The sequence below is a fragment of the Opisthocomus hoazin genome, chromosome 3, assembly GCF_030867145.1.
Source record: "Opisthocomus hoazin isolate bOpiHoa1 chromosome 3, bOpiHoa1.hap1, whole genome shotgun sequence".
Classification (NCBI taxonomy): Eukaryota; Metazoa; Chordata; class Aves; order Opisthocomiformes; family Opisthocomidae; genus Opisthocomus; species Opisthocomus hoazin.
Genome location: NC_134416.1, coordinates 31943923 through 31970777, shown reverse-complemented (window position 1 = coordinate 31970777; position 26855 = coordinate 31943923). Strand labels below are relative to the sequence as shown.

At 43.5% G+C, this 26855-nt stretch overlaps 1 protein-coding gene across 5 annotated transcripts in view; it reads left to right on the top strand.

Moving 5' to 3' along the window:
- Positions 1–6278: 6278 nt before the first annotated feature.
- Positions 6279–26855, top strand: part of WWP1 (WW domain containing E3 ubiquitin protein ligase 1) — a 64728-nt gene continuing 44151 nt past the window's right edge. For 3 of the 5 annotated variants that reach the window (XM_075415900.1, XM_075415899.1, XM_075415896.1), the window contains exon 1: positions 6279–6497. The gene's annotated coding sequence lies outside the window, so the exon portion shown is untranslated. The remainder of the gene's footprint in view (positions 6498–26855) is intronic. The other 2 variants (XM_075415901.1, XM_075415897.1) reach the window with 2 other exon arrangements.

Sequence of the window (26855 nt, the reverse complement as noted above, 5' to 3'; positions counted from 1 at the left end):
TTATCCTAATTTTTATTCTCCTCTTCCATTTTCCTTGTATGTATGGGAGAATATGGCTATGCAGGAATTTCTGGCTTTTACTTGCTTTTTGAGCTCCCTTTTAATATTTTATTGACCATCAATTATCCACAGACTATGGGCTGCATAGCATTGCTTTAGGTGGTGCTGCAATTAAATCACATCACTTGGTGAGTTCTGAAACTAATGAAGCTTGGTCTCTTAAAGATTTGTTTTTCATGGTTGATTGACTTTGGTGCCTAAGAATGCAAACTCCCAACTGAATCCTTCTCTTACGGCAGGCATTTATACAGGCTGGCTGGCTTATTGTTTACTCTTTCTCTCCCTGCTCCTCATTTTCCAGCAGTTAACAGTGTGCAATTTAATGATGTAGCTTTTTCTTTGTAGCCCTTCCAAGGGACATTTACAGAAGCTTTCTGTTACACTTTGCCATCTATTTTCTCAAAGTTCGTAAGAATTTATCAGTCTTTGTAAGGCATGTTTGAAGTTGGCCACTGAACTAAAAAAAAGTTATTATGGAGATGTAGGTGTAATTGGTCACCGAACACACACTCAGTAAATGTGTATCTTGCTTCCACAGGAACTGAAAATAAATAATTTGCCATACTCTGATTTTCCTTTTCAAAACTCACTATCCATTTATTGCGGAGATAAAAATATAAAATCTTGCTGCTGAAATACAAACAGAACAAAACAAACCATTCCCCACCCCTTATTTCAATGCCCTCCCCATACCTCACGCCTTCTAGACAATCCTATTCTCTTTCTTCCTCCAGCCCCAAACTGAGCTGCTATGCTCCCACACTCTTCTGTTGCTCACCACTTGCTCTCATAGACTAGGATCTGAGTCCCTCATTCTCCATCACCTGTCTCTGTCTCCTCAGACATCTAAGCCACACCCAGCCTACTTATCATCTGCTCCCAACCTCACCCCATCTCAGCCCTGCTTCTGAGCCAGAAGTGCAGGCATGATTCCAAACAGTAACTCTGTATGAAGCAAGTGACTTCAAACTGTGGCTCAACATTTACCTGCTACAATTTCAAGAGAGGTGAATTTACATTAATAAATGTCACGCTATTGTCAGTGTGAAAACAGTACTTGATAAAAAGATACCGGTACGCTTTGTCTGCCTTTCAAACACATGTCAGTATGTTCACACAAAACCTGAGTTTTCTGAGTTCAGAGAAGACCTTGCAGTACCAGACTTGAAGAAAATGTTTGTGTTCATTACAACAGGAGATGAGACGTACTGGTTTGTAATTCTGCTCCCCCCCCCCCCCCAATAAGTCATACATTCGTGCTGCTAAGAGATAGCCTATCAGAAACAACAACACTTTGACAAGTTGTTTTCATAGATTTTTAGGATTCGGCACACAAACCTCTACGCTTACATGAAAAACTAATAAATTCATTGCTGGTTCAGCAGTGCCTCGATGAATAAAAAGACAACAATGTCAAGGTACTGAAATAATTGTATTCTCAAAACACAGAACCATTTTGGATGATGTTTGTACACAGGAAAATACATTTTATGGAACTGTAGATAAAATCAATTTTTTTTACCGCTTTTAATCATTTAGTCATGCTTTAAAGCTACAACTTTTAAATTAACACTTTTTGGTCTAGGGAAAAAGTGTAGGAAAAAGATTCTCCTTATAATTTCAAATTTCTAGATAAAGAAACTAATATTGTCTAAAACCAGAGTCAAGCAATTTTATTGATTGCTGCTAACTGGAGTCAAGTCTATGCAATTTGTCATTTTTTAATTTCTCCACAATGCTGCTTAAAAAACCTAATCATTTTAATGCAATCAGACACCAAATGCTTGCTAGGCATCAAGTTAAATTAAGTGCGCCCAAGGTGATTACTGTTATGTATTATTTACACTGCTACTGATGCAAAAAAACTCGTATAACAGATTAGAACGTTCTTGTGTCAAACACTGCATACATAATAGTAGAATCCGTATCTCATACCCTAAATAACAAGCAACTTATACATGCCTCAGAGAGATGCGAGGAAATATGAGACAGTAAATAACCGGACGGTGCACTACCCAAGCTCCCTAACCATTGTAGAACGAGAGACTTTAAATTATATGCAGAAAAAAAATGACTGATTCCACTTTAAGTATAACGTCAAAAAAACATATACCGCCATAAGGACAAACCCTTGCCCCTTACTTACCATAGGAATAAGATATTTTGTAATGACAATATATACTTATGGTATAGTTTCACAGACACAAACATATATATGAATATAAATAAAACAGATACATAACTATACTCAGTCTGCTTTCAGAATGCAATAATCGTGGAATCAGAGAGAGAAACACGAGGAGACTGACCGAATGCCAACAGTTCAGACATTTAGTTGTTATAGGGAGTGTTTATTGTCCTGGAACAGGAGCCAATATTGTGCATTGAAAAGCCATCGGTTAAAATGCCTGCACACTGCTGGGAAGAAGGACCAGAAACTAAAACTTTCCAGCTGTTCTAGCTATGTTCCCTAACTGCTGGCTTGTCCGGTAATACTCTCTTGCACTACTTCAGGGTGCCTTTGCGAAGCTGCATGGAGCCGGCATGGGAGGGATAATCCCAATCCCAAATCAGACAGCACTTATTGGTCATAGCCTGTCTTGAGAGGAGAGGTTGGTTTGATCTCAGGAGGGCACAGAACATGGGTTTTCTAAGTCCCAGGTTCTCTAATCATCATGATACTGTAGGCCTGGTGATCACTGCTATCACCTTTCCCTCTGCTTCTGCCCTTACTGCAACTTCTGTACTCTGTGTTGTGTTCAGATCTTTTGGTACTGGACATACCCTTAACCATGCCTCTCTGATCAACCCCTAAATGGATTTCACATGATGGACTACCCACTCTCTGGACCCCAAACGAAACAGGCATAAGTCAAGCAGCAATTCTTTTGCTGCAATGAAGACATCAGGTACCCACTGCACGTGCTTATTGGACACCTAGTACATCCACTGCTGGACCTGGGTGACTACATCTACAGGGTTTTGTGGCTTGTGCTCTTGAAGGTAGAATTCAAGTTCTACCTAACCAGCATTTCAGGTGCCTAAATGCTCTTTTGAATATGGTCCCAAGAAACTTCTCCAAAAGTTTTCTTACTCTGTATGAGTTTTGTAATAGTAAACCTCCATGTAAAATATAACAATTACCAGTGAAATCTTCCCTCTCCTCTCATTAGAGACTGCTTTTTGTATTTTTCACAGTTGGAAGGTTAGGGCTGCATAAACATTCCCTGAAAATGAAAGATACAACTCCAGCCAGTGGATGCTCTAGTCTTCTGTAACCCAGATTTTGCAAAAGCCCGTCCTAAAATCTATGCTACATTGTTCAACCATGCCAGAAAAGATCTATTAATATCTAAGGACAAACCCAGCCTATTTTACAGTTATCTATTCTGAATCTGAGTTCTGCAAAACTCTCCCGGCTTTGCAAGGAAAAAAGGAAAAAAATGACAGAAATACACCCAATGAGATGCCATTAAAAACTTTCAATAGGCTCATAAATGACTATTTCAGGAACACTGTGTAGAGAAGCTGCTTTTATATTTATTTAAAATAAATCTTCATGCAGATTCTTTTGTGAAGTTCCAATTTTGGTTGATTTACATTTTGATAAATTTAGTGGCTTATAAGACCTTACCTGAGGTTAACAGTGTATTTTAACCCTCTAAAGAGCAAAGCTCTGAAGCAATGAGGCAACCAAACCTGCACTAATTCCTCCTAGTTTTCAGCACTGTAGATGTGACACTTCAGGACACGGTTTAACAGGCATGGTGGTGTTGGGTTGACGGTTGGACCTGATGATCTTAGAGGTCTTTTCCAACCTTAATAATTCTATGATTGAATCTGTAATCTTTACTGGCCACAGCACAGTAGAAAAAAATAAAGGTGGTTAACTGCAAAATGAAGAAAACTTTGCATGTACTTCTTCAGATACTTAACAAGTATAACTTTGAAGTATAACTTAAATGTTTTCAGTAAGTTTTCAATGTATGGCTTCTAACTGTTATATATTTATTTATTACCTACTGCCCTAAAAGTAGTTGGAAAAATGCAAGAATCTTGAGGTTTTACAAGACATTTAAAACCAAACTTGTGACATTTTGCATTCATAAGTGTATCAAATGTCTTTTAAGAGGGAATAATACTTGGAATGTCACTGTTCCCCAGGGTGAGACAAATGTATGACAAAGCTGGTTTTGAAACAGGGAGGAGGCAAGCCAGAGAAGCCCATAACTTGTGTATAGAGTATTGTCTCAAGCCACTACACACTTTCATACTTCATATGGCAAGAAACAAGCGCTTTGCGATTTTACACATACCATCTATTAAAGAAATAATGCTTGTAATTTTAATGAAGTAACAGTATCAGATTACTGGTATTAGTTACAAGCAAAGCCCAGGAGTAGATAAATTAATAGCTTACGCAAAGAGCAGAGAGACAAATACTGCCATTTACACCTTCACTCATCCTTTGCTGCTGGGAATATAATGCTACATCCATTGGAAAGTTCCTAAATATAATTTTTTCCCCATCAAAAAGTGTTCCTGCCTAAAGGCACATGTATTTTTTTTTTCCCTCTAGATTTCATTTAGATTGCCTTACATCAGAAAAACAAACCAATAAACAAACAAGCAAGCAGGAAAGAGAGATGGAGCTTACTAGCAGACTATGGAAGTGCTACCAAACTATCGTAAAAGTAGTCCCTTGGAGCAGGTATGTAATTTTGGACAATCTCAGACTCAAAGCAGGACTGTAGTTTTCTTTAAACGTAAGCTTTAGTTGATGTACACAAAAGAGTATTTCTTGAATGCTACAAATCAGATGGATTAATGAGGTTGCTAACTGAAACCAGCTAGTCTTACTATCCACAATGGATTCTGCGAGTGTACAGTTCACGTTACAACCGCTGCATGCAAATACTCAAGGCTACCACAGTTTTCAGGCATTTGTATTAGTATTGCTAGTTTAGAGAAGACTAGTATTGTTTTCTTGTAGAAAAGCCTAGTCTAAGATACTTTTAAAGATTGAATTGTACGTAGTGTTTCTCTCTTTTCCAAACTTTGTGGTTACTCCTACAGATTTTCTATGAAGAATGAACAGGTTGGAAAGCAGTACTTCTAAGAGCTTCCCTTCTGTCTTCTGAAGGAATTTACATGCCCAAATCAGGCTGCTGGCCCTCATGTTGGTTTTTTAAAAGCAACGAAATACCAGACTTTGCTGGAAGTTGCTTCAGGGTCTCTTACTGCAAGCTTTTGTTCCTTTCAGTTAACGGTAGCGCCGGACGTCCCGAGCCAGCCACTCCAAGGCCTGGTTTATGCCCAAAACCCCACGCTGCCGCTGCCTCCGGAGCACGACGTCGTGCCAAGCTAAAGCTTCATCGGTCTCCGAAGCGAGAGACAACCTGGGCCTCCCACGTTCGCGCACAGGAGCTCTTCCAGGCTTGTCACGCCGCGGGGAATGCCGGGCGGCCCCCTGCCCGTGCCGGGGCCGGCGGTAAGGCCCCCGCAGCCGGGCTGCCGCCGCGGGCCCCGGGCGGCCCTGCCGGCGCCTTCGGCCCCGCCGCGGGCTGCGAGCAACGGCCTCTGCCCCGCCTCCACCCGCCCTCCTCGGTACCGGCTGTTCCGAGAGGGAGAGGGGGTCAGCGGGCAGAGGAAGGAGACCGGCCCGCCGGATCCCGCCGGCTCCGGAGCGGGCCGACCGTCACTGCCCCCCCGGAGCCCGCCCTGCCTGCGCAGCCCGGGCGGGAGGCGGGCGGGGGAGACACCCCCCCCCGCCTTTATCGCCTTGCACACCGCCGGGGTGCGCTGGCTCTCGGTCCCGCCGCCGCCGAGGAGCCTTCTCGGGGGGGAGCGGTGACTGACGGAAGCCTGCCTTATCCCGCCCGAGCACGCTCGCTCTCCCCCGCCGCCGGAGCCGGGCCCCTCCTCCCCCGCCCTGCGCTCCGTTGAGCCGGTCCGCTCGCCTCCTCTCCCCGCCGCAGCGCCGAAGTTGGTTCAGCCCGGGGCACGCGCTCGGAATAAGCCCTATCCCCTCCGAAGCGCCTGCGGTGCGGGCTCGCTTTTCCCCTCCCACCGCCGCTGCGCACTGCTTGGCTCCGGCTGGGCCCTGCCTCCCGCCCGGGCGGCGGCGGCGGCTCGACAAGTTCCTGCTCCCCGTGCCCGGGGCGCGCGCACGAGGCTGGCTCGGCCGTTGGGGGCGCGCGGCGGCGGCGGGAGCGGCGGCGGCAGCAGCAGCCGGGGCGGGAGCGGGGCGGCAGCGCGGGAGCCGCCGATGCTGCTGTGAGATGGCATCATTCTGCGCGGCGGAGCGCGGCGCGGAGGGGTGAGGAGCCGCCGCGGCGGCGAGGAGAGGAGGAGGAGGAGGAGGAAGAAGAAGAAGAAAAAGGTGGGAGGAAGGACAAGAGGAGGAGGAGGGAGCAGCTGTGAGGCTGCGAGCCACGGTAAGGAAGCGAAACGGGCTGTGCCGCAGCCGCTTCGCTCTGTGGTCTGGCCCGGCAGAGCCCGGCCAACCTGAGGAGGAAAACGGCTGCCGTTCTCCCCGCTGTTCTCGGCCGCCGGGCGGCGGGGGCAGGGGGGTGGGCGCTGGAGGGGCGCGGGCTGCCCCTGTCACTGCGGGGCGAGGAGGAGGGGAATGGGCGTGGGGGCTAAAATGGCGAAGGCAGCGGTGGCGAGGGCTCTTCAACTCGTCGTACCGGCTGGGCCCTCCTGGTGTGGGGGGTGGCTGTTGCTTCTCCCCGCTCGGTGTCCCCGTCCGGTGCCCGGAGGATCGCGGCGTTCCCCTGCCGCCCCCCGCCCTGGCCCGCGTCCGGGCAGGGCTGAGGAGGGCCCGCACCTGGCGGTGGGACGGAGGGAGGGTCGGTGCCGCGGTGAGGTTGCGGGGCGGGGGGGGAGTGTCGCCGGTGTCCGGTGTCAGGCGAATAACCTTGTTTATTCCTGTCCACGGCCTTTCGGGTGAGGGTGGCTGAGGGCTGAGCCCTGACCTGTGTCAACGCTGAGTGGATTGCGAGAGGTGTTAGTGACTGGGAGTCAGGGAGGCAGCTCCGCGGCCGGCCCTCGCTCGCTTATCTGCGGGGTGAAATCGGAGCAGAAGGATGTTGTTACGTTTCAGTCCACCTTCCTTTGGTGAAAGTGGGGGGGAGGGGAAGGGGGGAGGCGGTGAAGGGCTGTTTCCCCTCTACAATGAGCTGCTGTCACCCCTCTCACAATGTGCATAGTGTGCCTCCTCTCAAGAGGAGGGGGCACAGCAGGGTGGGGAGTCGTTACGGTTGCTGCTCGAGTTATACGAGTCTGCCAGGCTCTCCGGGTCCTGTTAATGTATGTTTTGCTGAGCAGACTGTGAATTCAAGACCTCAAAAGACCTATTTATGTCATTTATCTTTGTTTATGTTGTGGCAAAATGTTACAACTCGATGTAAGTGTTTATTTACTTGGTTTTATTTGTAGTTGCCTTATTTTTGGAACAACACCAGTCCTCGTTCCAATTTAACTAGGATGATCTAGCTCTGCTTCCAGGTCTACAAATGTTTAACTGTACATCAAATAGAGAAGAGGACTTAACACTAATCATTTTAGTGGGAGCCCTTCGACGTTTGGGTGAAACTGTAAAAAGACGTTTTCATATTTCAGTTGTATTTTCACATGGCACCTGTGTCATGTAGAAAATCATATCAGGATATTTTGCATTAAAGAAGCCCCAGGTTATGTAAGTCTAATAACACTGGCTTACTAGGTGATACTGTCACTGACTGCAGGTGGCTGGGTTATATATGGTCGTACATGGGAAAGACAATATGGCCCTCCTGGTAATAAGAGTCTCCCCTTAAAATTAGCGTTTTGGCTTAATCCCTTTTGTGGTACAGGAACAAACTGATTATTGGTGGGCTGTGACAATGTTTCGCTAACTTGGACAGCTGGGTTTTTTTGGTTTTTAGTATTGTATGCTGCCTTATATGAGTCTATGTTCGTCAAGGTAGAAACTGAATTATTACTTCTCATTGATTTTAATAGTAACAAAGATTAAAGAAATTTTGCACAGAAAAAAAATTGAAGGATTTTTCATCCTTTTGAGAAAAATTTTGCAGTTGTAAAAGCACAGTGTCTCTGGACTTTTGACAAAGACACTTTCAAATGGGCAACTGGAAGTACTTTCAGCTGATGTTGCTTGTGGAACTGTGGGTTTAGAATCCATTTGTCACCTCTCTGGTGTGTGTTTAGAGCTATATTTTAAACGTCTAATCCTATAAATGCTTCCAGCTTGAGTAACTTAGTACTGTCAATAGTCTTTTTCCAATGATACTGTAGAATAATTCTCTTAAATACATAATTATACTTGAAATCATGAAAGCAATTTTACATACCCAGGATTGATTTAATCTCTCGGCATGGGACACGCTATTACTAAAAGGATATGGATTATTTTTGTTGGAAAAATAGTTTACAATGTTTTGCTCACTGATGTTTAGCAACAATTGTAAGTTAGCCTGTATGTTTAGGTTGAACGGTTAGCAATAAAGTTTAAATAGTCACCTGTCTACAAGTGCTTCTTAAATCATGGGAATACTGGCAGAGTTCAGAGCCAACCCCTTTCCCTGAGTCTGTGGAACCGTTGAAGGAAGAGGAATGTCTGCTAATTCTGTTGCTTTTCATTCTCCTTCTTATCTTTCCATATGAAGTTGGAAATTTTGAAAAGTTGGAATTTCTACCCACTTTCCTGTTGTTTTTTTCTTAGAAGAATATGCGTGGGGAAAGAGATTTCTCCTGGTCTTTGGATACAAAGGAGAGTCGGGGGTAAGGATCTATGACAGGAAGTTGGTATTGCATTCAGTTTCTTCATGCTTCAGTATTCCTATGCCATTAAAACACTAGATTTGAAAACAAAGGTACCATAATGAAAAAATCATTACCTAAGCTGTGTTTGTTTATTGGAAATGGCTACCATTTGTGCACTTAACACTCATTGTTAGCTTAAAAAAAAACATGACCCACATCCCCCCTCCAAAAACCCAAGTTCATCCTAGGATTTACTTGGGAAGAAATGCAGATAGTTGAGAAGGGTTGGTGAAGGAATAAATGGGGAAGAAAAAAAAAAAAAAAGAGCTTCTTGCAAACTAATCTTAAGTGATTCTTGCAAGTTACTTTAAACTTTGTTAAAAAGGCTCGCTTTCTTTATAAAGACTGAAGAGGAGTGAAGCTGCTGATAAACATGTCATATCTTTTAACCGAGGTTAGTACTGCTCTTAGCTGCTTCTGCACAGCGTAACGTTCACCTCAATTGGAGAAAAAAAAAAAAAAAAGGCTTTCTAGCTCTGCACCAGTTCCATATGACTCAAAGTCAGTAGAAAAGCTGCTCCAGTGTGTCTTCCTATATGAAAGTGTGTAAATTGGGGCAAGGTTCCCCTGGTTCTGTGGTAGTGTCAGATTAACCAAAATCCTTTCAATTTTGCTGTGCTTACGAAACTTGTAAACCAGAACTACTAAACTCTTCCTTTGGATTCTGAGTTAAGCAATGTCTAGCGACATTCTTCTATATTGCTTTGGTACTTTTGGCTATGTACAAATGTAGACAACAGGAGTTTGTTACATCCAGGTCCTTTTTAAAAGTTTGTGTTTGTTGCATCAGTAAGCCAATTTTTTTGTCTGTAGATGTTAGTTCACATTTATCGTGATCTGCTAATGTTCTTCCTCAGTGACATAAAATAGTCATAGTTAAGGACCATCAGAAGTATCCGAGATCTCACCTCTGTTTTCTTGAAGGAAAATGATATGGCTGGAGAGAGAAGTCCCTTCCTCATCAGCAGGAGTTGCGAGTGTCCGGAAGCGGCATTTGAAAGACTTGTAGAAAAGAACAAAACTTAGGAGTGGTGCATCCTCTTCCCATCTCCCTCCCCCGTAGAACAGTGACATGGGATGGTTTTTGCTGAAATTTGCTATAATACCATTTAAGAGGGTGTTTTTAGCTGCTTTCTGTAAGTGAAAAGTTCTAGTTACTGCTTCTTGGGGTAGGTTTTTTCTTTGAGGACCTAGTAGTTTAACCAGGAACAGATTTTAGGTTTAGCTCTGTTTTGCAAGTGTAGTGTTGTTTTACAGAGGAGGACTAGAGATTCCAGAGAAGCTATGTGCTGTCAGAGTAGTTACAGTATGTCAGAATTATTTATCTGGGAGAGTGCTACGTGTTTTGTTTTTTCTTTTTTTCTTTTAAATTTCTTAGCATTTCAGGGAAAGTCAGGGAAAGCTTTACTACTACACAAGTGGTATGTAGTATGAAAAAATTAGTTATTGCATGTTTGCATGACCTATACTGCTGTGGTTCTGTAACAGCAGATAATGGCAAACTGACAAACAAACAATTTTCTTTTTTGCTCCTCTCCCCTTAGTCAGTGTGGAGGATTGTGCAAGTTTGTAATCTAATGCACAGTTAGATAATTCAGTATTGTCAGAAAAGCACTTTCATAATTTTATTTAAAAAGAATATGTGTTTGGATTTAACTTGTAAATTCTACTGACTTTGAAGAATAAACTGAAATTCACTGAGCTGGTTGTGTTACTTTATAATGGCTTTTGACTAAAAGTCTTAAAATTGGAGTGAAGCGCATGTTTAACAAAGTAGGTTACATTCTTGGGCTTTTGAAACTTTTTAAATTAATAACCATTTTTCTTTTTGTTGGAATATGTTACAGATGTTTATGTTCTGCTTCAGATGACTAGGGTCTGAGCATACTTAAATGTAACCAGTTCAAAACCTGAAGACTTCTTAACATCCTCACTGTTAAGGATGTTAGCTTGGAATGATAGAAGTAGTACGGCCAATAGTCTTTTCTTTTGTAGTGAATTTCAGCCTCGGGTGTCTAACGCAAGAGATCTTTCATTGGCTCAAATAATTTCAGAATAATTCTTTCAAATATAATGATCAGTTACTGAGAACAGTCTCTTGATTTTTCTTACGTGTAAATACGTTGAGAATACAAATACGTGTTTGCAGCTGACCTCAAGTAGTTCTGACGGCACAGAATTACTCCCATCTACTTTTTTCTATTAAGATTTTAGAGTTCTCGTGCTGAAAATCGTTGTGGAGATGGAAGAAAGCAATTTAAAAAAAGTGGTGGGAGGAGGATGTCACATTTTAAAAATAAACAGCAAAATTTGTTTTACACGTTAAAGTGTCTTCACCTTGCAGCCTGAAGTGGGCAGAAGAGAGCCCTTGTCTGTGCTTCTGTGAGTACAGACGAAAGTATGCAGAGTGTACTCCGTGCACTTTCTAGTTACTGCAGTTTCTAACCAAGTTTTTTTGCTATAAGCATTTAAATGGAGTAGGAGATTAACAGAAGAGTCCTTTAAAAATAGACAAATGAGATCGTTTGTCTGTTCCTCATGTAGGTCAGTGAAAAATATGAGAGCACTTTGGATTTTATGTACATTTCAAGGCAGTCAGTGATTCAGTATAGATGAAATCAAAGGAGTTGTAGTTTTAGAATAGGGGAAAGTAAACAGGAAAGATAAAGTTCATAATCTGTAAAATTGCACAATGTGTTTGGGCATCAGAACTGAAAAAAGAACACAAGTCCAGTTTTGAAACACAGTGTTATTGAGAAATTCAGTAAGGTGTTTTTTTTTTTTTTGTTGTTTTTTTGTAAGAGTGAACTAAAACTGCTGAACAGATTCACGTTCATTTTAAAAACTGACCATATTTTTACTAACTGGTATATGGGAATTAGCGCTCTTGCATTTTCTGGTATATACAGTGACATTAAAGTATCTCTGTATAAACATAACAATCAAAAAGCAAAATAAAATAGGAATACCAAATAGAAGATGAAGAGCAACAGGACTGCCAAACTTCCCTCTTCTCCTCCGGTTGGAAGTGTGGAAGCTGCTTTTTCTTAAATTTCAGTTCCGTTTATTCCTTCATTTTTGGCACTTTTTTATTTTCCACTTCTAGCTACCTTCTTACATGGCTATCTTTTTAAAAAATGATCACTGTCTCACTCTAGTATCTGGAAAGATTGTGGGTTTAAAAAGAAAAAAGTGTGTTTTGACTTCTGGATGCAAGTTACAAGGACAGGAAAAAATTCAGTTAGTATTGAAAATCTGGTGGAAGTCTGTTATTTTTGTGTCACTTCAAAAATAAAACATTAAATCCCTGACTGAATGTCTTGTGAGAGTGTTACCGTTTAGAGCTGAAAAAGCTATGTTGTCATGGGATGGTGAGTAAAACTGCATTTTTAAGGGAATAGCTATAGGGAAGAAAGCTAGTTGGAATCTTCGATGGTAACATGATAAAAAGACTGCTACTAATGAACTGGCAAAAACTGTAGGTGGTAAAATTACTTATTGAGTAATAGAAGTGGAAACTTCAGAGGGACATAACAGGGGCTAGTTTAATATTTGGTGATAGGTCTGCTTTTGTGCTAACATAAGAGACCTATTGCATATTGGAAGGAGTAGCTAAACATATTCATCAAAATAGTACGTAGATGAAGTATTTAGTAATAACAGCCCGACATAATTATGAACTGCTTCATCAAAGTATCCCATTAGGAATGGAATAAAAATTTAATGTTGGAATGTATTAAGAGTGTAACATATACTAGCTTCAATACTATTTTTAAATGAATTACATAAGTGTATTTGAAAACTGTGAAGTGTTACTGTTGTATGGCAGGTGGTTCTGGTACTATGTGGAGACCTGCTAGCTGTAGCTCTTTTACAGATGAACTATTATGTTTCTTTGTTGTTTGCATTCCATTTTTGATCAAGAAAAAAATAACTGATTCGGGAGAAAACTACGATAATAGTACTGCTCCTGTGCATATAAAATGGAAAATATTGTTTTAGCATAAAATGTAGTAAAGGGAGAGGAGACCTCCAGCAGGGGCTAACAGAACCTTGAATGGAGTACAAGTAAATTTCAGCCTGTGCTTTTAACCCTCTGTCATGCAACTAACCAAGGAGATATTAGAGCACACGTAAAACTAAGTTGGTTAGGGTAGTGTATCAAGAAGTAATTCATGCAAGATTCAGTTGGGATTGGCTGATGTATGATTCAAAATAAGGAATAGATTGTTACACAGACAAGGAGAAAATCCATTGATAATAGGAGTTTTAATAAAAAGGACTATACAGATTGCACTTTAGTGCATAAACTAACTGCATTTTTAAATACTTCCTGTGAGCAAGTTAGTCTAGACCGCCCACTACAGCCTTTCTTGGATTTTTTTTTTTTTTAACTACCAGGGGCAGCTTGCTTTCAGAGTTGGTTGGTGTTCTTGCTTCAAAAGTTCCTTGAAAATCAACATGAATAAGGGAATAATTTTGAAAATTGGCTTCTTTCACTGGGGAGTTGGATAACCTTTTCTGTGCAGTTTTTGAAGTCGCTTGGTTTCAAGGCAGTTTTATTCTCAAGAATCAAGTTGATTTTAGGTTATAGGTCTTTAGCCTTTCACCAGAAAGGATACTGACCCTCATGAGAGTGTTTACATTTCTCATGAACGCCCGTCTGTTAACCTAAAGTGAAAATAACCTAAAGTGAAAATTTCAAACACTGGTTTAGTACAAAATATAAGTATTTTTCTTATAGCCCACTGATTCCTTTGTAATGTTGAATTAAACTTAATATGAAATGTATTGATGTGGTCCAGTATTGACCCTTGAGAAGAATCAAGCTTTGGGCTTTTCTGGTGAGAGTTATGTGTTACTCATTTACATGTTCTCAACTTGTCGTTTTTGTGTAGTTAAATTTGGGAATCGGATTAACTCAGATTATACTGGAAAATAATTAGCAGAAGCGGGTAACTCTTTGTTTTAAGATGTGAGAATTACTTATCATCTGGGAACCTTACCAAGGATCAGATTGAATTCTCTAGCACTATAGAGACTGAAGGGCTGTTTTTGAAAAAACAAGTGGGTATGTTTGGGTGAATGCTCTCAGGCAGTAATAGGTAAGATAGTGCAGTCTGTGATTGGAATTAGGACAGACATATTTTAGTGTTTATACACTGCTGAGATTGACAGCTGGAAAGAGGCTTGCATAGCACATTTTAAAAAGCAAATATTCAGAGAAAAGGGGGTGAGAACATGCAGTGATTTCTACTTACACCTCTCTGAGCTATTTTTTGAGATAGAGTTGTGAGGAGAGGTGGATCACATCAAACCTCTTACTGCCGAAAAGTGTGCAAAGACCCTTTCTACCACTTTAGCCTATAACACTGAGTAGCTTTCTCCTCCCCTCTTTGAATTGTCATCTTCTGCTGACTTACCAGAACAATGGGGAGACTGTTGTGGGGCAATACTAATGTATTTCCCATTATTGATATTCCTTGATCATGTTTCTTTCAGAGCCCCACAAAAACAAGGGGAGGGTGTAATAGAAACAACAGCACTCTTGGTTAACATCTTTGATGTGGTTTTATGTTCTTTTGGAATTTGTTGGCTTTTTAATTTTGCTGTGACTGCAGCAGAGATGTGCTTACACTAGTCATGGCTATTGTGACTAATAAGGTGGTGGTGACAGGCATGAATTCTTGTGGAAGAATTTTGTAAGCTAGCTGGGCACTCTTGGTATGTGCTCGGTCTGCTGCCTGTTCAGAGGCCCATAGTTCTCCATTGTTGATATTTTTTAATATGGAAATAATATTTAATATGGAAGTGCCTATATGTAACTACTGTAAGGTTTTCTGTTTGCAGTGTAGGTGTACTAAAATCTGCCCGTGTTTTAGATATATATCTTGGTATATTACTTTACATTGCTCTTAATGCAAGTCTGATAAACAGCTATTTATACCAACCCATTAGGATTATTTGTATCAGAAAGCAACCCAGAGAGATTGAGAACTAGTGTGTAGGTAGCATATTATGTGTTGTAGCAGATATGAAGGCTATTCAGCTGAATATTAAAATGAAGGAGAAAATACTCTTCACTAATTTCTTGACGTACATGTTGGACTGTTAGCCTTTAGCTATCATTGTATTGTTCAAGAAACCTGGAAGGTGTTTACTCCACTTGTTTCACTGTGCATGTGGTCCTATCTGTGATACACAGAGGAGACGTTGTGATATTTTTCGTTATTTGATACTGTGGTAGGACCTAGAAGCGTCATCATGATTAAGATTCACAGGTGACGCGTACTGTAAATACTTTGCCGAGAAGTTTTCTGTGAGCAGTGGAACTAGGCTTCGTACAAATTTTTCTTACATAATCACAATTCTCTTCTTCCTCTGCTCTTCTGGACCTTTCTTACTTGTAGTAAAAAAGCCACTATGCCCAGCTCCAGCTCAGACTGATTCAGAGCAGTGTCTGTGGTGATTGTGTAGCCTTTTAGCCAGGCACTCTGGATAGCTTGAGTTCATGCTGCAGCGCTTTGCTCAGCAAGAGCAGGAAATTGTGTCTTTTTCCTCTATCTAGCTGTTCATTTTTATGAAGCTCATGGGAACTTAGTGTGTCAGAGGACATTACTTCTCAGTTTATTTTAACTGAATCTGGTGGTGAACAGATTCATTTAGACGGATGGAGATGAAAGGAAGAGTGGGAAGAGGCAGGTGGACGATATGAGTCATACATGTGATGTTTGCTTGGGAAACCAGGTTAAAAAGGTCTGCTAGTCTAAGTGTAGGGCAAAACAGAACAGGCAGACCTGTGCAGTGGAATCATAGACTGCCATTTGTTTAGACCTCCATAACACTCTGAAAAATAGGATTTTGTAAACCTCTGTAATTGTACTATATTTTTTCTTATACCCAAATATGAGGCTGGCACTATGTTGTAGATATTGCATGGTTCAGTATCTAAAACAATGGTCAGTGAATGTGCTTGAAAAAATACAGAAAATGAAATATTTCTGAATGTAATTTGCTTTCCATACCAATATGAGTGGACAAAGATTTGTTTTCGGGTGGGGGTGGGGGGGGTGCGGAGATGTGGAGGGGGGGTGGGAACTGCATATAGATAGGCTTAAGAAAGACAAATATGGAACTATTTGTATCAAACCTGGTGTGTGAGGAATATTAGAATGTGCCCAAAGGAGGGCCACAAAGATGGTGAAAGGACTAGAGGGCGTGACTTTAGGAGGAGCAGCTGAGAATATTTGGTTTGCTCAGCTTAGAGAAGAGGATACTGAAGGGTGATCTTATTTCTGTCTACAAATTCCTCCTGAGGGGGAGCGGAGAAGGGAGTATTGATACCCTTCTGGTGTCTAGTGATAGGATGGGCGGGAATGGCTTAAAACTACGTCAGGGGAACTCCAGATTAGATACGAGGAAAAAGTTCTTCACTGAAAGTGTGGTCAAGCACTGGAACAAGCTCCCTAGTGAAGTGGTCATTGCTCCAAGACTGTCGCTATGTAAAAATAGAATGGAATAGAACATTTCAGTTGGAAGGCACCTATAACGACCATCTCGCCCAACTGCCTGAGCAATTCAGGGCTGACCAAAAGTTCAGGCGTGTTGTTAAAGGCATCCACATGCCTCTTAACGACTGGCAGGCTTGGGGCATCGACCACCTCTCTAGGAAGCCTGTTCCAGTGCTTGACCACCCTGTCTGTAAATAAATGCTTCCTAGTGTCAAGACTAAATCTCCCCTGATGCAGCTTTGAACCATTCCCATGTGTCCTGTCACCGGATACCAGGGAGAAGACATCAGCACCTCCCTCTCCACTTTCCAGTCAGCAACCTTACTAATGGTGCATTCAACTCTTGCATCCAGATCATTGATAAAAATACTAAACAGAACTGGCCCTAGAATTGAACCCTGAGGAACACTGCTGCTAGCTGGTTGACAGCCAGATGTAGCACCATTCATTACAACCCTTTGAGCCCTGCCCTTTAGCCAGTTCTTCACCCAGTGTGCCACGTACCTGCTCATCCCACAGCTGGACAACTTGTCCAGAAGGATGCTCTGAGGGACAGTATCAAAAGCCTTACTAAACTGCAGAAAAACTACATCCACCATCTTCCCTTCATCCATGAGGTGGGTGACCTTACTCCTGGAAGGATATCAAATTTGCTAAACAGGACTTTCCCTGTGTGAACCTGTTGACTGTGCCTGATGATTGCATTATTCTTTAAATGCCTTTCAGTAGCACCCAGTATGATTTTCTCCATGATTTTTCCAGGAATTGAGGTTAAACTAACAGGTCTGTAGTTTCCTGGGTCTTCCTTCATGCTCTTGTAAATTGGAATAACGTCGGCCAGTTTCCAGTCAGCAGGGACCTCCCCAGACTCCGAAGACCTCTGGTAGATGATTGAGAGGGGTCCTACCATAACATCTGCTAGGTCCTTCAGCGCTCTGGGATGAATCCAGTCAGGCCCCATGGACTTGTGAACATTCAGCACATACAGCTGGTTGCTTACAATTTCAGTGTCCGCAAACAGAAAGTAATTGTTCCCACACTTGTATTCCTCTGACTCAGGGGACAGGGTAGCCCAAGGTCTATCAGATTGTCTCTGAAAACGGAGGCAAAAAAAGCACTGAATGCCTCCACTTTTTCTTCATCTGTTAGATGACCATCTTCAACAAGTATCGGTCCAATGTTTTCTGTAGACCTCCTATTGCTATTAACTTACTTAAAAAAAGCCCTTCTTGTTGTCTGACACAGAACTGGCCAGTTTTAACGCTAACTGAGCTTTGGCCTTTTGTGTCTTCTCTCTGCATATATGAACCACGGCTCCTGTGAAGCCTAACCTGTTTTCCAGAGACCATACAATTTATTTTTCCTCTTGAGCTCCCTATTTACCCAAGCTAGTTTTCTGCCCTGCTTGCTTAATTTATGACACAATGGGATTGCCCACTCCTGTACTTCTAAAAGGTCGTTCTTACAGACTGACCAGCACTTGTGGACTCTGCTGTCCTTTTTTCTCATTACACTGAAAATTTTAAACTTGACCATTTCGTGATTACTGTGGCCAAGACAGCCACCTACCATCGCATCTTCCATGAGTCCTCTATGCACATGTAGTAAGTCTAGCAGCATCTTTCCTAGTTGTCTCACTGAGTAATTGTGACAAGAGGTTAACTTCAACAAACATGAAGAATTTCCTGGACTTGCTTGTCAGAGCAGTGTGATAATCCCAGTTGGTATCTGGGAAGTTGAAATCTCCCATAAGGACAAAGGCTACCGATCCAGAAATTTCTCCTAGTTGCCTATAGAATAACTCATCACTGCTGAAGTCCTGGCTGAGCAGACACCCACTATATCTCCTTGGTTTTTCATCCCCCTAATCCTTACCCAGAGGCTCTCAACCACATTATCACTAAGTGTAAGGACTGTACAATCAAACCTCTCCCTCACATACAGTGCAACTCTTCCACCTCATCTGCCCTGCCTATCCCTCCTGAACAGCCTGTGGCCCTCCAACCCAGCACTCCAGCCGTGGAACTCCTTCCACCAAGTCTCGCTAATACCAATGATATCCTAGCTCTGGGAACTGACCAGTGCTTCCAGTTGCAGAAGTGTTCAGACAGCGCCTTTAGCTACGTCATTTAACTTTTAGGTTGCCCTGTGTGGAGTCAGTTGGACTCAGTGATCCTTGTGGGTCTCTTCCATCTCAGGATGTTCAGTGATGTAAGAAGAATGAATGACTCTTTAGGAAAGACAGACCAACAAGGAGAGGTGGGGGAGTTGCTCTATATGTGAGGCAGCAACTGGAATGCATTGAGCTTGGCCTGGGGGCAAGTGAAGAAGGAGTTGAGATCTTGTGGGTTAGAATTAAGGGACAGGCTCACACGGGTGACATTACGGTGGGTGTATACTACAGGCCACCCGACCAGGAGGAGGAGGTTGATGAAGCCTTCTACAGGCAGCTGCAAGCAGCCTCACAGTCACAGGCTCTGGTTCTCATGGGGGACTTCAACCACCCTGACATCAGCTGGGAAGACCATACAGCTAGGCAGGTGCAATCCAGGAGGTTCCTACAGAGCATCGATGATAACTTTCTGATGCAAGTGGTGGAGGAACCAACAAGGAAAGGCGCGCTGCTGGACCTTGTGTTAACAAACAAGGAGGGACTGGTTGAGGACGTGAAGGTTGGAGGTAGACTCGGCTGCAGTGACCATGAAATGGTCGAGTTCAGGATCCTGCGTGGAGGAAGCAGGGCGATAAGCAGGATCAAAACCCTGGACCTCAGGAGGGCTGACTTTGGCCTCTTCAAGGAGCTACTGGGAGGAATCCCGTGGGCCAGGGCTCTCGAAGGCAGGGGGGTCCATGAGTGCTGGTCGCTTTTTAAACAACACTTCTTCCATGCACAGGAGCAATGCATCCCCCTGAGAAAGAAATTTAGCAAAGGAGGAAGGAGACCTGCATGGTTAAACAAGGAGCTTCTAGCGGAGATCAGGCAGAAGAGAAAGGTGCATGGCATGTGGAAAGAGGGACAGGCCACTTGGGAAGAGTACAGAAACGTAGTGAGAGCATGCAGGGATGCGACGAGGAAGGCCAAGGCTCACCTGGAATTGAAGCTGGCAAGGGATGTCAAAAACAACAAGAAGGGCTTCTTCAACTACATCAGCAGCAAAAGGAAGGCTAGGGACAATGTGGGGCCGCTGCTGAATGAGGCGGGTGTCCTGGTGACGGAGGATGCGGAGAAGGCAGAGCTAATGAATGCCTTCTTTGCTTCAGTCTTCAGTGCTAAGACTGGCCCTCAGGAATCCCAGGCCCCGGAGGTAAGAGAGGAAGCCTACAGAGAGGAAGACTTTCCCTTGGTCGAGGAGGACTGTGTGAGGGATCGCTTAAGCGATCTGGATGTCCACAAATCCATGGGCCCCGATGGAATGCACCCACGAGTGCTGAGGGAGCTGGCGGATGTCATTGCTGAGCCACTCTCCATCATCTTTGAGAGGTCCTGGAAGACAGGAGAGGTGCCCGAGGACTGGAGAAAGGCCAATGTCACACCAATCTTCAAAAAGGGCAAGAAGGAGGACCCAGGGAACTACAGGCCGGTCAGCCTCACCTCCATCCCGGGAAAGGTGATGGAGCAGCTTATCCTGGAGGCCATCATGAAGCAAGTGGAAGAAAAGAAGGTTATCAGGAGTAGTCAGCATGGATTCACCAAGGGGAAATCATGCCTGACCAATCTGATAGCTTTCTACGATGACATGACTGGCTGGGTAGACGAAGGGAGAGCTGTGGATGTTATCTACCTTGACTTCAGCAAGGCTTTCGACACAGTCTCCCATGATATCCTCCTGGGGAAGCTGAGGAAGTGTGGGCTGGATGAGTGGTCAGTGAAGTGGATAGAGAACTGGCTGAATGGCAGAACTCAGAGGGTTGTCATCAGCGGCGCTGAGTCTAGTTGGAGGCTGGTGACAAGTGGTGTCCCTCAGGGGTCAGTACTGGGCCCAGTCTTGTTTAACTTCTTCATCAACGACCTGGATGAAGAGTTAGAATGTACCCTCAGCAAGTTTGCTGACGACACCAAACTGGGAGGTGTGGTAGATACACCAGAAGGCTGTGCTGCCATTCAGCGTGACCTGGATAGGCTGGAGAGCTGGGCAGAGAGGAACCTGATGAGGTTCAACAAGGGCAAGTGCAGGGTCCTGCACCTGGGGAGGAACAACCTCATGCACCAGTACAGGCTTGGGGTGGACCTGCTGGAGAGCAGCTCTGCGGAGAGGGACCTGGGTGTCCTGGTGGACGACAGGTTAACTATGAGCCAGCAGTGTGCCCTGGCTGCCAAGAAGGCCAATGGGATCCTGGGGTGCATCAAGAAGAGTGTGGCCAGCAGGACAAGGGAGGTTCTCCTTCCCCTCTACACTGCCCTGGTGAGGCCTCATCTGGAGTACTGTGTCCAGTTCTGGGCTCCCCAGTTCAAGAAGGATGAAGAGCTACTGGAGAGAGTCCAGCGGAGGGCTACAAGGATGGTGAGGGGACTGGAGCATCTCCCCTACGAGGAGAGGTTGAGGGAACTGGGCTTGTTCAGCCTGAAGAAGAGAAGGCTGCGAGGGGACCTTATAAATGCCTACAAATATCTGAAGGGTGGGTGTCAGGAGGATGGGGCCAAGCTCTTTTCAGTGGTGCCCAGTGACAGGACAAGGGGCAATGGGCACAAACTGAGGCACAGGAAGTTCCGTCTGAACATGAGGAGGAACTTCTTCCCTCTGAGGGTGACGGAGCACTGGAACAGGCTGCCCAGGGAGGTTGTGGAGTCTCCTTCTCTGGAGATATTCAAGACCCGCCTGGACAAGGTCCTGTGCAGCCTGCTGTAGGTGACCCTGCTTCGGCGGGGGGGTTGGACTAGATGACCCACAGAGGTCCCTTCCAACCCCTACTATTCTGTGATTCTGTGATTCTGTGATTATAAAGAAAAAGTAAATCCATGAACTGCAAATGAGAGAGCTTTCAGCAGCTACAGCACTCCAACTCCTTTGTCCAGCTTCACAAGCTTGTGCTCGACGCTCTCCCCCCAACCATCCAAGGCGGGAAGTATGAAAGAATTTAAATCCAGGTGATAATAAACTGTTTTCAACGTTTATTGTCAACGACAGCTTTCACACCACTGCATAACAAGCAGCTACTCAATATGTGAACAAATCCACTATGTAAAGAGGTTTCTCAGATCTGCTTACAAATTACACTGCTAAGGGCAGCACAGGTACTGCACGCCACATAAAACCAAAGGCTTCAGCACTAGGAACTGAAAACCATCTTCTGGTGACCGATAAAGAAGGCAAGGTAGGAGCGTGGCTTTCTGCTGCACAAAGATGAATGAGGGAAAGTGGAGCTGAGTCCCCTGCACATCTCTAAGTGAGACTTTAAGCTCCAAGAGCGAAAAAAGGTGTTGCTGTCACCCGAGGAATGCATGAAATCTCTAACAGGCACACAGCAAAACTGCCTCAGAAATGATAGGGTATGAAGAAAAGAGAACGCTGACTGGCCAAAAGAACAAAAACCACAAGCCAGCGAGACAGCGTGGCGACAACGAAGCAGAGCACAGGTAGGCAGCCACCAAGCAGGGCAGGTCGGAAGCAGGGCTGTGCCAGTGGAACACAACTCAACCTCCAGGATCAAGATTCCTGGAAATCCTCGTCTCCCTGCCGTGAGCAGCTACCGGCGCAGCTCTCGCTGGCAGAGGGTGGGTCTCGCCCCCCAGGCCATTCCCTACGGCTGTCCCTGGAAGGTGACAAGGTGCAACGGCTTCCCTCAGCGCGGCCTCTCCAGGAGCAGAAGTGCTCGGACACAGCGGCTGAGGCAAAGCCAGTCTAGCAGGACACCACAGAGCTTCCTTTTGTTGCCTGAACAGATGAACAACTCTCACACACAGTAAACTACTAAGGTGTGAAGTCAAGTTCTTAAGGACTGTGGTCGGCACTGGGTCCACAAAGACAGACCAAACTCATTCCCCTGGGGCAGGCACCGAGACAGCCAAATTATCATGTTTTGTTTGGGCACAAACTGAGGCACAGGAAGTTCCGTCTGAACATGAGGAGGAACTTCTTCCCTCTGAGGGTGACGGAGCACTGGAACAGGCTGCCCAGGGAGGTTGTGGAGTCTCCTTCTCTGGAGATATTCAAGACCCGCCTGGACAAGGTCCTGTGCAGCCTGCTGTAGGTGACCCTGCTTCGGCGGGGGGGTTGGACTAGATGACCCACAGAGGTCCCTTCCAACCCCTACTATTCTGTGATTCTGTAATGACAGTTTACTTTCCAGTTGAGAGCTGTGTAGGTCTGCTGTAGGGTGGGAAACTTGGAATTTAGGAATAAAATGCTTACAATATATCACAGATGCTGAAGTATCTCTGGAGAAGCTGTTAGTTGTCAGGAGGAACTAATACCTTGCCTTGCTGACAAGGCCTTGTAGACCCTTATGAGGAGACTGCTGAAGTTCTGCTAATGTCAAGGCAGATCCTAAGGAAGCCACTGGTAGGTCTATACCTGTCAGTATGTGCTGTGGGCTTAGTGAAAACATGAGAAATGACGTACTGTTCTGTCCATTACTGTTTTGGCTGGTCTGAAGCTCCAAAAAGTGTGTTGATGATAACAGAAAGTATGAGAAGTTTCTCAGAGCTTATTCTCATTTGTTTTGTTGAAGTTGGATTTTACTGCTTAATATGTCTGGGTCCCTTTTCAGTTCTCTCAGCCTCAAGTAAATCCTTTTCTGAGAATGCTTGTAAGCTACTCCTAGGTAAAGGAGTGAGGGGTATTGTCAGCTGAAGCTGGTTTTGGTAGTCCTTTTGAGTTTTAACAGGAAGACGCAAGACATTCTGGTGGCGGAAAAGAACCTGGGGGTCCTGGTGGAGGCCAAGTTGAGCACGAGGCACCAACGTGCCCTGGGGGCAAAGATGGTGAATGGTGTCCTGGGCTGCATTAGACAAAGCATTGCCAGTAGGTTGGAGGAGGTGATCCTGCCCCTCTGCTCAGCACTGGTGAGGCCACACCTGGAGTCCTGTGCCCGGTGCTGGGCTCCTCAGTATGAGAGACAAGGACGTATTGCAGGGAGTTCAGTGAAGGGCCGTGGAGATGATTAAGGCACTGGACTGCTTTGAAGAAAGAGTGAGAGAGCTGGTACTGTTCAGCTTGGAGAAGACATGAGGGGACCTCAGCAATCTGTATGAATACCTGAAGGGTGGGTGCAAAAAGGATGAAGCCAGGCTCTTTTCACTGATGCCCACTGCCAGGACTAGAGGCAGTGGGCACACACTGGAACTCAGGAGGTTTCCTCTGAACATCAGGAAGCACTTTTTCACTGTGAGGGTGGCCGAGCACTGGCACAGGTTGCCCAGGAAGGTTGTGGAGTCTCCATTCTTGGAGATACTTAAAAGCCATGTGGACACAGGCCTGGGCAACCTGCTCTACGTGGCCCTGCTCGAGCAGGGGGGTTGGACCAGATGACCTCCAGAGGTCGCTTCCAACCTCAACCATTCTGTGATTTTGTGATTATATATAGTGAATGTGTGGTTTATGCGATGAATGTTTGGTGCGAAGAGCACTCTCACTGGACCACTGACGTAAAAAAAAAGGGAAGAAAAAAAAAAAAAGGTTCCCATGGTCACTATTGTCATGGAATATGTCCTACAGTTACAAATGTTTTGAACAGCTTTCAAGTCTTGCAGATCTTCTTGTATTTGTAATATTTATAAGTCCTATGGAATACAGCTGTGTTGCGTTTACTTCTTTAATCATAAAGGCTTGGGATTTTTTGTCATATATTTTTTTAAACTCGCCAATATCCAAGGAATTAAAGGGATCTGCAGGAATCTTATCATCTTGATAAGTAGCTAAGTATTCTGTTAAATAAAGTTTCTAGTTTTTAATTTGTATAAATGATATCCTAGAACTTTGTTTTTTTTAAGTGGAGATCTGCATTTCAGTCCATCAATATTTGTTTGACTGAAGTTTAAAACCAGGACTAGGTGCCACAGAAAGTAGTTTTTTGCTTAGCGAATCATGAAGTCATGGAATGGTTTGGGTTGGAACGGACCTTTAAAGGTCATCTAGTCCAATGCACCTGCAATAAGCAGGGACAACTTAAACCAGATCAGGTTGGTCAGAGCCCCATCCAACCTGACCTTGAAAGTTTCCAGGGATGGGGCATCTACCACCTCTCTGGGCAACCTGTTCCTGTTTCACCACCCTCACAGTAAAAAAATTTTTTCATTGTATCTAGTCTGAATCTACCCTCTTTTAGTTTAAAACCATTATCCCTTGTCCTGTCGCAACAGGCCCCACTAAAAAGTTTGTCCCCAGTAATGGTCTTACTACGATCCTATCCTGAAAGTCCTGCCATTGTGTGTTTCCCTTGTGTGGTGAGAGAAGTAAAATCAGTGCTATTAGCGGTATTATTTGAAATGATCAGTGAAAAACTGATTTAAATTTCCAAAATTTTCTAAGCTATTAAACAGTGACTTAAGCTACTGTTTGTATGATACTTCATAGGTAATGACACTGTTCAGTACTACTCACTGCATCTTACAAATTTCCAAGCTGATTATTAAAGTTCTTCTATGTTTTAGGGTCCAGAATACGTCTTGTGCCGTCTTTTTGCCTTCAGTTTGAGCATAGGACTGTAGATTAAATTGTTTTCGCAGGGATTCTTAAAGTTAATAACTTTTCTTTATTTGAGCATACTGTCAAAGAAGTTAGGACTGGTAATATTGTAGGTTCTTTGATCTTCATGATGCATAATTTTAAGACATAGCTAGAAAAACTGATGGAGAACATACATCTTGCATGGTTCCAATTGTAAATATTTTTTATTTCATAACATATGACTTCCACGTGTACTGCTGTGGTGGATAATTAAAATATTTTCCAGAAAAATTCTAAATGATTTAGGTGTAAAACTCAAAGACAAAAATATACATAGGACTGAAAGTTAAAGGTAGTGAAGGTGAAAACAACAAAAAATAGGGGTTTAAACAATAGGAAGTGATTGAATTCCTGCAGGTAAAAAAAAAGTGTGGTTGGGAATTGGCAGCTTGTGTTTGGGCAAAAGCAGAATACCAGGAGAGAAGGAACTTGACTTAGTCTGTGAAAAAAACCATAACATTTCAGTGTCATATAAACAGATCTATTGAGTTAAGTTGAAAGTATCCAAGACCTTCAGTGTAAAGCATTCAGATTAGAAAACAAAGGTTAAAGCTGTTTGTGTAACTTGGACTTTGCCTTCTTTGCATATGTCTGGTGGGAGTCACAGATCAGAGCACTGGTTACTGTTTTTTTCCGCTGGACTGTTTCTTTCAGTATATGCGTAAGAGAACAGAACAAGGCCTGCTGCTTAATGATGCCTTTTTAGTCTGTAGTTCTTGTTCTATATCTTTGCTTAATTTCAGTAAATTAAAAAATGTTAAGGCTTTCTACTTGACATTTTAAAGAAAAATCTCTTAACCTTACTTTTACAACTTTTGGTAATTTTAAGGGGGACTTACTGTCTTGATAATTGTGTTATGTTCATTTACAACTAAATATGACCCTTTTTAAACTCCTTGCTAGCTAGAAGGATATGTAACATAAAAGAATGAAAACAATAGTATGACTAACAGTATTTTCCTTGCTTGAAGTTTGTCCATGTGTTTAAACAATTTGGTTCCTTATGAGTGAGTGTAGCAGAGCGCATACATGAAGGAAACCTTCGAAATGTCTGCAGCATGTCAGGGTGCTGTTCCACTACCTTTAATTAGTTATACTGGAAGAGGAGGATTATAAGACAAGGTGTGAGTATTTTATATTCTGGCATCCTATTGAAAGGAATCAAACCAGCAACTATGTTGGTTAAATCTATAAGATCTCCATGAATATAGCTTTTTGCTGGAAGCTTCTCAACTGGAGAATGTTTTCTTTTTTTTTCTTTTCCCCTCAGATACTGGTTACTGGTTAATGAACATTAATACCTTGGCCTATGTAATGTCTCTTGTCTGTGTCCCTAATCCATCACACCAAAAACAAAGTACCTACTGGGCTTTGCAGTATATTCCTGGTTATTATATATTTGGTCAGAAAAGAGAATGGAATTGCTGACTTTTTGAATTAGCCTGTAATAGTAGGTCTTGAAAAGGAAGAGGACATCTGAAACTGAAGAGCAGAGATCAAATTTTCATGAAGAACATGAATTAATTTTGTCACAAACATCAAGCAGAAAGTTCAGTGGTTCTCAGATGGCTGTACTGGTGTTTGTGGAGAATATCCCTTGCTCATAAGCATAGTCTTTCCATTACTTCTTAAAGTAGCAAGCAGGCTTGTGGAGTTCAGGGAAACGAAACTGACTCAAGTTGTCTGTCTAGGTGTAAGTATTGTTGTAATTTTAGTTGTTGATGACCAAAGATATCCATTTAGGGAGTGTCAGGTCTTAGAATTTTCTTATTAGTGTTGCTGTAGACAAGAT